We start from the raw sequence: 12572 nt of genomic DNA, 5'->3' as shown, positions 1-12572 counted from the left end.
TTTGTCATTTCTACATTTGTTTGGATTGTTGAAGGATGAAATGCTGCTACATACAAAGAAAGGTGCCATTTGCATCAGTAACGATTTTTATTCTATGATGACTAAAATCATTTATGAGTGGACATAGTGAAAAAAAATCAGCGAAATTGTGATAAGTCATTAGCCTGAGAAATATATTATGTCATTCAGGATCATTGGGCAAATAATCATGAGATATGATCAAATTCATGGCTCACTTGCACGACTTATGGGCCAAATTATTATAGCAACTGTCTGAAGGCCTACGCTAAAGTATTCAGAATACAGTAGGCTATTTATTTAGCTAATTTTTATCTACGTGTACACTTCAGTCTTGAGGGCCAAGCAGTAAACCTGTTCTCTCGATTGAGACTTCCGTGAATAATTTCTGGTAAAAGTTACTAAATTTCCCAAACACACAAATAAAATATTGTAACAACTTCAAAATTTAGAGCTAACGTTAATCCGAGCCCTACCACATAGTGACATAGTACCCAGTAGGTCACTTGATCTATACTGCGAAGGTATCGTTTTTAGATCTTTGTGAAAGGATATGAGAATAGATATATAGTGTGCATCCTTTAATTCCAAAGACATATCAAACTTCTTGGCCCTTATGGAAGGTCTTATCCTGCATACCTATTCCCCTTCACTTGAACCCCCCATCATTTTCCCATTCAATAAAGATGAATCCACATAACTATTTGATGCCAGTGAAAGTTCTAACTTGCATACCTGCTTCCTCAATTGCCCCTATCCCCTTCTGTCTCAAGGGATGGTTTCAAATTTGAGTGAAGCCTGTAAAAATTGGACAAGGTAACTTTCTACATGAACTTTTGTTTTAAATTAAAGTTAATTTCTGCTACTGGGAATGGCAAGAAAAAATAACAGTGTACAACGTTTTTCTCTCTAAGACATATCAAACAGTAAAAATGTAACATATGCAACAGCATATAATCTAATAGGGCTTACGAGTCATCCCCTCGTGTCCCTTTCTCCACTCAACTGTGGAATGGCATCAAAACATTATATGCATAATATCAAAATATAATGGCATTATGAAAGGTCTAAACCTGTGTACCTGATTCCCCAGTAGCCTGTCACACCTGCGCCTTGCAATGAACTAGGTAATGTACTAACTGGAATTTTCAAGGCACATCAAACTTTATGTAGCAGGTGCTAAAGCAAATAAGTTCCCCCTCCTCCCCCCCCCCCCCTCCCTTTCTGTACCACTTAACCAGGATGAATCCACATAAATTCCTATGCTTTCAAATATTTCATGCTAAGGAGAGCATTCCTTCATTCTACTTCTCCATTTTCCCCCTGCCAACCCCCCCCCCCAGCCTTCCTACTGCCCCCACGCATTGGTTTCAAATATGAGTTGAGTTTGTAAAAGTTGGACAAGATAATTGTCTACACTGACATTTTTTTTTTTAATTAAAAAGTTTTACCAATTTGGAATATTATCAAAGCTTTCAAATGGGGGCTATACGATGTTCAACAATTAAAATGCATAGCTGGAGACAAAACAAATTTTTTTTTGGCTGGGGGCTCATAATAAAGTATTTTAGTGCACAAACAATAGTGAAGTTCCCATTTAGTCGAAAGAGACAGTAATTTCGAGAAATATGATGCCAAAGTTAGCAGATTCTCACTGACCAGAAACGTGAAGCGTAAAAAGCTCATTAGAGTACAGGTCACTGTGTGACGTCATTCTGCAGAGTGTATCGCAAACGCGAATCAATAACAATGGACTTTCCACGTACTTCTCATAAGACAGTGAACCATTTATAACCGATCTTCCAATATAAAAGCTACTAGAGAAAGAAATGGTTGTTAGAATTGTTCACACATTTGTTAACTCATTTTGGGTAGCAATTCTTCAATTAAAAGTAAATTATGGTTAAACCAGAAAGCCAGTGGGCTGATTGTGGTTCCTTGCCAATTGAGATTATAATTCCAAGCTTTCGTCATTGTTGAATAAATTGATCAGCAAGGTTCTTTCACTGACTGTGGACCTACCTACTAAATATGTTAACATACTATGTTTACAAGCTATTTTTAGCATAAATCAACTCAAGCCCTGCCCCCTAATAAATGTGCATAATATCACATTGAACATACATTATCATGTACCCGCTATCTACCAACACCTTCACACAAAGTATGATTCAATTTTGAAAAGTTTTACATTTGACCCTGTGACCTCATTAATATTCTTGAGATGAGCACCAAATTCAATAGGGCTCTTCTACTCACTATGTCACATATATGTACCAAGTATGATTTCAATCCAACTTGTCGTTTCAGTTACTGTGATTACAAGCTATTTTAGTGAAAATAAACTTCAGCTCCGCCCCCTTATAAATATGCATTATATCAACTTGAACATATATCACCATGTACCTGCTATCTACCAACATATTAATACCAGGTATGAACACATCCTGACTTTCGATTGCGGAGTTATTAGCATTTGGAGATATTCATGATTGACCCTGTGACCTCATTATTATTCATGAGATGAGCACCAAAATCCATAGGGTTCATCTATACTATGGCGCATCTATGTACCAAGTACGATTTCAATCCAACTTATCATTGTTCAGTTACCGTGTTTACAAGCTATTTTAGTGAAAATAAACTTAAGCCCCCGCCACCAGATAAATATCTATAATATCAACTTAAACATATGTTACCATGAACCCACTATCTATCAACACATTGATACTAAGTATGAATAAATTCTAACTTTGGTTGCGGGGTTATAAGGCTGCATTTGGAGATTTTTATGTTTGACCTATGAGATGAGCACCAAAATCAATAGGATTCATCTACTCACTATGGCGCATCTATGTACCAAGTATGATTTCAATCCAACTTGTCATTTCAGTTACTGTGTTTACAAGCTATTTTAGTGAAAATAAACTTCAGCTCCGCCCCCTAATAAATATGCATAATATCAACTTGAACATAAATCACCATGTACCTGCTATCTACCAACATATTAATACCAAGTTCAAATAAATTCTGACTTTTGGTTGTGGAGTTATTAGCATTTGAAGATTTTTATGTTTGACTCCGTGACCTCATTATTGTTCATGTGATGAGCACCAAAATCAATAGCATTCTTCTACTCAGTATGGCGCATCTATGTACCTAGTATGACTTCAATCCAACTTGCCATTGTTGAGTTACCATGTTTACAAGCTATTTTAGTGAAAATCAACTTAAGGTCCGCCCCTAATAAATATGCATTATATCAACTTGAACATATATCACTATGTACCTGCTGTTTAAGAGCCAAGGGCGTCACATACACACAGTGGCGTAGCAATGGGGGGCGTGGAGGGGCAACAGCCCCCCCATGAAAGCTTGTCGCCCCCCAGTCGCCCCCCAGCCGCCCCCCACTGGGATTTTGGGTGTCCAAAAAAAATTACATGTGCGAAAAATATATCGTTGGTCTGAGTGGCCTTGAATCTCCGTGATGACCACTCATGAATGACCCTTCGCCCGCGGACCGGCAGTAAGCTATAGTAGCTGAAAAACCTGACGTGACATAGCGCATAGGCCGAGAAGTCTACAGTAGTCACCAGTGGAGAGCTAGGGGTATTGGTCAGGAGGGGCGAGAATGGTCTGTAGTGGCACTTTCGACACTATCTAAGTGTCGATAGCGCCCCTACAGACCATTCTCGCCCCCTGACCATACCCCTAGCTCCGCCACTGCCGGCCAATCAGTCTATCACCCTAATAATATTTCAGACACAATCTTTGATGTCAGTTTGACATATAGTCCGGTCATTTCAGTATGTTACTTGGCTGAAAGCCCAGTCAATCTTTCTTAATTTTCCACGCGCAATTTGCAGATTTGTCGAAAAATGGTGTCAAACTCACAAAAGATATGTCATGATATTTCAAAGTAACTTACCAGATTGGCTTTTTATTCTATTTCACTAAACTATTTGATGACCATATCAAAACATGGGATCTCAAATAAAGGATGTTGAGAAAACTTTAGAGCAGCTTAGAAGGCCTGGGAAGTGTCATTTCAAACGATCAAGGAGGCCTATTTAGCTAAAATTTTCGGTACGCTGCGTGCCAACTCATGGTGGTGCTCCGCTTAGATAGTAACAAGAAAATGGTCAACCCCCCCAGGAAATGTTCAAGCCCCCCAGCACCGCCAACTGAAAAATATCCTGGGTACGCCACTGCATACACACACACACACACACGAAATCCCCATCGCATAGATTCCTTGAGCCTTCGGGCAAGGAATCAAAAAAGGTCAATGAAGAGTGAGATGGAGAAGTTCCACAATAAGAACAAATCATAATGAAAATATTTGATGGTTCCTTGCTACATGTTCATTAGTTCCATTCATAGGGAAATTACTAAGAAAGCCCTAATACTACAACAGCAATTCATGCACACAAATATTTGTTATCAAAGTAATGCTAAGCCATGCCCTCTCATAAATTTGTATAATATCAATTGCAACATTCAGCATGTATAAAGGCTATCTAGCAACATCAACATACCAAGTTTGTTGATATTCCAAATGATGGTTGTCAGTAGTTAATACCAGTTGAAAATGTTCACGTTTGACTCTGAAACCTTGTAAATTACCAAGATATGAACAATTAGTTATTGAAGTAAGCGACGTGCTTGCCGTTGTGCCCCTGTCAAATACAATCAATCGACGGCAAACAAATTGCCATCGTTCTGTTCTGTACATTCGTACACTAAAGTGACAACAATCTTGAGGTTTTTCTTTTTATTCCTCTTTCGCAAATCAGCGATCTTTTCACTTTAATTCTCGCAGTTTCTTTCATCTGTGTGCTGTACAATGTGTTTACTCACAAGGTCTATGGTGCCACAGCACAGTATGTATTTTACGGACGGGACAGAGAATACCCAATATCATCTTGCTTGGCCATAACGAATGCTAGATAAGCTAGTTGCAACGTTGCAACAACGTAGGCTAGGTGAAGACTTAGCTAGGAGCATATGGAACGCCGAAATGGCAATGCATTATGTTGTTTACTTCTCTGCTGTCTGTTATCATGTTGTTGTCTCTTTTGATGATGTTGTCTCCTTTTATTTTGTTTTCTCTCCTTCATTGTTGTTGTCTCCTTGGATGTTGTTGCTCCTTTGATGCTGTTGTCTCCTTCAACGTTGTTGTCTACTTTGATGCTGTTGTCTCATTTGATGTTGTTGTCTCCTTAAACGCTGGCGGCGTTGTTCACTGTTCATTGTTCAGTTCCCATTACATGGAGGTAAAACAGATCTGTTTTACCTCCATGGTATAACCACTGACCTCTAGAGGTGTTAGAGGTCAGTGGGTATAACCTAGTCCTACAAGATGGGCTAGTCGATCTCTCTCGGCCTTTTGGCTAGTTCTGAAGCACTAACTTCTTTGAATTTGTACACGTATTTTGACGTCATAAAAGTTAACATTGTCGCCATCATCAAAGGAGACAACAACATCAAAGGAGACAACAACATTGAAGGAGATAACAACATAAAAGGAGACAACAACATCAAGAGACAACAACATGATAACAGACAGCATAGAACTTAGAAGTGAACAACATAATACATTGCCTTTTCGGCGTTCCATAGGAGCCTGCTTGTGTTGTTGTTCGAACATTCAAGTACGGGATTGTTTAGTTCGATCAAGTTCATGACTGCACCAGAAAAAATATTTGGGAAGTTTTATAACCCATGCACTCAGGAAGAAAACACATTTTATTGAAAAGAGTTCTAGTAATGTAAACTACGAACTCTACTCGTTGAAAAATGCGAGTGCCTTCAATTTTCAACACACAATTGTGAACCCCACAATATTCGGGCCTTACAGGTTTTTTTTATTTGTATGATGTAGCCTACTTTGTAAACAAAACTGTATATAAGGTGACATCCCTATGTTCCGACGTCTCTATGTTCTGACGGTATAGACGGTGTAATAGTATGTCTACTATTATTGCGACAACTTTTTGGACTCTACTTTCACATATTTTATGGACCCATTTTTTTGTGACCCAATTTTCTTCTGACCCCATTCTTTTGTGACCCAATTTTTTTTCGGACCCCACTTTTTGGACCAAAATTTTTTCTCACCAACGTTATTTGGGAAATTCAATTATTTTGGACCAAAATTTTTCGGACCCAAAATTTTTTGGACCCAAATTTTGGACCAACATGATTTCTGACCAATTTTTCCTGACCCCTAATAAGGACCAAAGGACGGTCGGGACCTAAAAGTGGACCTGCGACCCCTAACACCAACTTTTTTTTTCGTCAGTCCCCACCCCACAGTCCGAAAAATGGGGGTCCAAAAATAATGAGTCTCCAAAATAACATGGGGTACCAACAAATTAGGTCCCAAAAATGGGTCCCAAAATATGAGGTCCAAAGAAATTGGGTCCGCCAAAAAATTGGGGTGAAAAAAAAATGGGGCCGAAAAAATTGGGTCCGAAAAAAATGGGTCCGAAAAAATGTTGTTTAAAAAAAATTAGAGTCCCAAAAAAATTGTCGGACCATAGAGATGTGTTGAACATAGAGGGGTCGGAACAAAGAGACGTCGGAACATAGCCGTCGGAACATAGAGACGTCGGAACATAGAGACGTCGGAACATAGAGACGTCGGAACAAAGAGACGTTGGAACTGATAGAGATGCCGGAACATAGAGACGTCGGAACATAGAGATGTAACCGTATATAAAACTGCAAAGAAAACTTTCATTCTGGAAAAATAACAATGTGTAGTCTGATACTTGTGATTTTATATGTAGTTTGATACTTGAGGTTTTACTGTATTATTCATAATGAAATAGTCTGATTAGAGTTTTACTACTCTGTAAACAACGTAATACTGCGTAGACAAAAACATGCTGTAGATGCTGTAGATACATATTTGCTGTCATGCCCTTCACATTAGCTGTCATATGCCCTTCATAATTTAAACCCATACCAATAGCATTTTGTTGCGCCTTTTTTGAGACTAAGTTATTTCAAGCCCTGTGATCATTCATTCCCTTGTTGAGTTACCAAGCATACAAACTTTTCATACCAAAACATTGATAGGCTAGGCTAGGCTAAAGATATATGTTGCCAATTTGTTTCAACAGATTCAACATAACATAAATTGTAATTACAGAAATATACATGAGGTGAGAAGAAGTGCACAGAAACCTGACAGGGGCTTGAAAATGTGAACTCCCAACTTCTTTAGAAACATATTCACTTCAAACCCAAAAGGGTATTTTATTTTTCTTGAGGAAATCTGTGTAAGCTGTGGGTTGCTGTTGGTTTTTATTACTTCTTGTCTGCATCTATCAATAAATTTGATCATGTATTTGTATGGGAGACACTTTCCTGTTCCCAGTGGCGTAGCTAGACTTTTCCATCTGGGGGGGCAAAGGGGGGGCGAAGGGTCTGATTGGTGGGGCAGACTAAGCTAGTGAAAAAGACATACCAAACAGTTTGCATGACAAACTGTGGCAAATCGGGTATTGCGTCAGCAATGTAGGGTACAGATGCTCACTCTAGTTAGCTGACGTTCTATGTTATTTCCACATAGGTATTATTAATGATAAAACAGATCACTGAAAAAGTCATTGATAATTCTCTTTAAAAATTTGAATAGACTATGCTCTTTCTGTCAGTATTCAAAGATGATCAGCATGATATCTGACTTGCCTGGGAGTGTAACCACCCCCCCCCCCAATCAACAAAAGATGTTATCATTCCCCCTTCGGGCACTTCTTTTGCACTTTCTAGGGCTCACTCAGTCTAGCAAAGGTTAATTCGCCTATTCTGATGACTGTCTGTGAACTTATCGACGAATTTTGCGCCCTATTACAGTAATAGGGACCAGTTAAGGACCAGTTATATTTCGTGACTGAAATCGGGGACATTTATTGCGTGACTGATATGGGGGAGGGGTTTAAGGGGAGGGGTTTAAGGGGAGGGGCTGGCCCCTTTGGAAAATTTTCAAGTGCCTAAGGTGCTTAGATGTAAAATGGTGATACTTTGAAGCACGTTTTAAATAAATTTTATTTTCAAAAATGTAGCTTTTTCTTAAATGAAATCACTTACGTTACGTGGTTCTTTAAGAGATTGTGATTTGCTCATGCTCACACTATAAGTGTTGTTGTGTCGCCGTAGATGCCATTTATACGGTCGAAAGAGTGCTAGGCTAGATCGATCTAGCATATTTTTAAGTGTTTCCACTTTACACTTGCCCACCTGAATACTGGTTATAAGTTCCTTTCTGCGACTGCACACTTGACTAAATTTTGTTTTTACAATTATTTTACTAATAATGTGGGATATTTTCAAAATTCCTGAACATTTTGACGAATCGGGGACATTTTCGGGGACACTTGTTCATCGGGGACAGCACTATGTAATCGGGGACTGTCCCTGAAAATCGGGGACATCTGGTCACCTCAGGCCTATGAGCTCACTACGGAAACACAAACGTATATAGACTACTAGGTTGTTCTGTGTTGAATGTACCTAACCCAAGAAACACATCGCGATTGGTCGCGTAGGCGTAGCAAAACATGTAAGTTTCAGCCAAAATGCAAATTGTTTCTTAATACTGTGATATTCATTCTGCCATACACGTCACTCACGTGTGAATCATTCGGAACACAATCCAGGGATCAGGGATAACCATGTGAACATAAACTGAACGTAGCCTCCGCTTGTGAGCAGGCGCGGCGGAACGGAAAAATTATTGGGGGGGCTAATGTGTGGAGACTATCTAAGCGGAGCGCCACCATCAGTTGGCGCGGAGCATACAGGAAAATTTTTGGTTTTTTTCAAACCCCCAGATGGCCGGAAACGGCACTTCCCGAGTGTTTTATGCTGCGAATACCTAGCCCTAGAATATGGGTCTCAAGCCTGCAATTTCTCAGATTGCACGTAAAAGCCTGTAAAAACATTGTAATTTGTATATTCGATGGTGTTTTAAGAGAGTAGCTATTACTCGTAGTGTACTCGCAAAGACGTTTTTGAGTGTAGTAAGGGCAGTGGCGGAGCTAGGGGTATTGGTCAGGGGGGGGCAAGAATAGTCTGTAGGGGCGCTTTCGACACTATCTAAGCGGAGCGCCACCACAGGTTGGCGCGGAGCGGCCAGAAAATTTTTGAGTTTAGACTCTCCCTAGATTGCAGGAAATCACCCTTCCCGGACCTTACTAATTTGCAGATAAACGGAGAATAAATAGGTGTCGTCGCCATTTTGTCGGAAAATTACACCAACAGAATAAGACAAATGTCAATAGGCATATGAGAGCGCAATAAAATAGTCAATAATTGCGAATAAGTAAAAAGTAGTGAAAAGCTGAAAAGGGCGCCAGCAGTCCATTTGAGTCCGTCAGGGGGGGGGGCATCCGGCCCTGACTGTATATCTGGACGCTCCGCCACTAAGTAAGGGGATGTTGGAGAACTGGCTGAAATGAGGCAAGTCATTGGCCTAAGACGAAGTTGTGTTACGCTTACCGGTACTCACACTAACTTCTTCCACTTTTCACGGGGCGTGAAGACGCGGTTGGGGTGACAATGTGGTCTATAGCCAGGGGACGGGTCGAGGGTCCCCCAGCAATTACTAAAATTATTACACCTATATAGTATACGTGTGCATCGGACAGATCGACAAGTATGCATTGAAAAATGGGCAGATGCACGTTTCGGAGCCTTGGTAAATATTGGGGGGGCTTATCATGCATTTGCCCCCTCAACTTTTTCATTGGGGGGGCGGGGCCCCCCCCAAGCCCCCCCGGTTCCGCCGCCACTGCTTGTGAGTGCCGCGGAGACCGTTTAATTAAATTGCCAACCCGTTTCCACATTTTGATTTTTGATTTTTATTTTGGCCACCCAATTTTGCAGATAGAAAATTAGGTAAAAGGTAAAGAATAAAAATTGCATAAAACCCATGTTAATTTGCACATAGGCCCAGCAACATATTTAGTGTGCATTCAAGTTTTTTTTTCTCAGTCAATTATTCCATTTGGGGGGGCAAGTGGGGGGCGAGCATTTCAACTGGGGGCTCCCGACCCCCCCCCTGCCCTCGCTGGCTAGGCCACTGCCTGTTCCCTTGCCAATCAACAATATGGTTCCCAGACACTATGAGATAATAATCTTCAACCTATTTTCATTCCATTAATCTACTAGTTTCCTTAATAAATGAGACCACCCACACCCAAACTTACAGTCATGATGTGGATGCTAAAGTACTGTTTGATTGATTAATTCAGTTTTCTAAATCTTCTGATTTCTTTAGAATAAGATCTTTTAACAAAACTATTGGCCACAAAACATGTACTATAAAATCATTCTAACTGGTATTTCTTTTCATGTATTCAACTAAAAAATGCACACAACTCACATAGCTTAAAAATCATTACAATTGGCACAACTGTTTATTACAGTAGGTATTGTTCCCTTATAGGCAACACACATTAAAGGAGCATAGCCTGTCACAGGTAAGTATTGAAGCTAGCTAACATATGCAGCACACACTAATGGAGTAGCCTATATCAGAAACTGCTCAGTAAGAAATGCAGCATAACATATATGCATTACACATTCAAAGGAAGAGCCTATGCCTGGACCTTTTTAACTGGTAAGTCATGCAGCCTAACATACATCCAGCACATACACAATGAGTAGTCTGTATCAGGAACTGTTCAGCCTATGCTAGAAACTGTTTTGTAAGTATTGTTGCCTTACATATGCAGCACATATTTACAAACTAGCATATAACTGTTCAGTGAGTATTGTAGCCTAACATATGCAGCATGCATTCAAGAAGAAGCCAATACCAATAAGAGTTATGAGATTGATGTACATGTAATCAACTACCCCTGCTAGTGATACCTGGGGTAATACCACCCTTCTCTCATTTTGAATTTTTTTGGGGATACACAAGTACAGATTTCACTAAGTAACAAATATTAAGGTGTTTAAGTAAAATGTATTAACCTTCTACAAGAATCAAAGGCAGATACGAGAGGGGTTTTAAGGAGACCAGACAACACCATAATTTTCCTACTCCCAATCATATTACTGATCTCTTCTTGTACCCGCCTGATGTTATTGTTTCCTATGTCGGACTGAATTTTACCTACAATGTTCAGTCTACAGTCATCAGGAGAAAATGGTCTTTACATGTTAGTCATGAAGAGGTAATAAAAATTCAATTTCAACATACTGTTACTCCCCGCTTTGATTTTGAACGATTTTATCCTGCATTTTCCCTTCTGGATAACGAAGCTATGCAGTATTAGTAAGACACAATACTTCAAGATGGCTATTTATTGCTGTCACTACTAACTAGGACAATGTTTATCCTAGCCTAACCTACTCTTGGCATGCATTTACTGCAGCCAGGGTAATAAACCATTTAAACTACTCCTACTATACTATTTTACTAAGTACTATAGGCCTAGGCTAGCCTATAACACATAAACATATCACTATATCATGACTATGAGTTGACTAAGAACCTCAACAACGAAACATGTCTTTTGAATAAGCCAACTTTGAACTAAAATTCCTTTGAAATAACCTTTCTCGTTGATTTCCTATTACTATCAAGTAGAAAGTAACTACATAACTTACGATTTCTCACATAGCGATCAGTCGCGGAATTCGCGGTAACTTATGCCACTGTGAAAACAACTCATGAAAAGGGTGGCGCTAGATACTAAATATTGGAGAGTGTACGTTTCATGACTGAGCTCAAGGGTGAGCAAATCCAATGATGATATGCATAGTTAGTCTCCCAGGAAAAAATTTACCACAAATTTACCGCGGTAACATACCACACTTTTACCACGGTAAAACCGGGGTAAAAACGCGGTAAATTTGTTGTACATTACCGCGGTGTTTTGGCCCTATGGACGCGGTAAACCACGGTTTACCGCAGTAAATTACCACAAATTTACCATGGTTTTACCTCACTTTTACCCCAATTTTACCGCAATTTACCACGGTGTTACCATACTTTTACCGCGCTTTTACTACACTTTTACTACGCTTTTACCCCAAATTTACCACGCTTTTACCACATTTTACCCCAATTTTACCGTAGATTTACCACGCTTTTACCTTAGTTTACCATGATTTTACACTAATTGTAGGACAGTTTTACCTCACATTGAGCATGATTTTGTCCTAATTTCAATCAGCATGTACACCATATATTTCTTTGAATTTCACCCATCAGTGTACTGTATCATAATTTGGCTATATGCCTTTACCCTTATTGTAATGGTTGTATATGCCTGACATGTAAGTCCACAGTTGTAGCATGCAACAGTTTTTAAATCATCAAATCCATGGAGGTTTCACACATGAGAAAGCTTTGTTGAATTTCAATTACCCTAGCTGGTATGATTCCTGACTCTCTTCTTTTGACTTAATTGGTAGTCCAGATTGGACTTTTGATCTCTTATTGTCCTCAAAGACTTGTTTTAAATGAAAAGATCACTCTGTTTATCATCATCATATCATATACCTCGTATTACGCTTCCACCCGAAGG

The 12572-nt window shown here is 39.5% G+C and overlaps 1 long non-coding RNA gene across 2 annotated transcripts in view; it reads right to left on the bottom strand.

The window, feature by feature from the left end:
* LOC139979217 (uncharacterized) overlaps positions 1–12097 on the bottom strand; it is a 56858-nt gene extending 44761 nt beyond the window's left edge. The window contains exon 1 of one of the 2 annotated variants that reach the window (XR_011797127.1): positions 11650–12097. This is a non-coding gene — a long non-coding RNA (uncharacterized lncRNA). Of the gene's footprint in view, positions 1–4556; positions 5102–11649 lie in introns of those variants that run through there. The other variant, XR_011797128.1, reaches the window with a different exon arrangement.
* Between the last annotated feature and the right edge of the window lie 475 nt (positions 12098–12572).

The sequence above is a fragment of the Apostichopus japonicus genome, chromosome 13 (genome assembly GCF_037975245.1).
Source record: "Apostichopus japonicus isolate 1M-3 chromosome 13, ASM3797524v1, whole genome shotgun sequence".
Taxonomy (NCBI): domain Eukaryota; kingdom Metazoa; phylum Echinodermata; class Holothuroidea; order Aspidochirotida; family Stichopodidae; genus Apostichopus; species Apostichopus japonicus.
The sequence above is the reverse complement of the archived record's forward strand: the minus strand, read 5'-3'. Positions and strand labels throughout refer to the sequence as shown.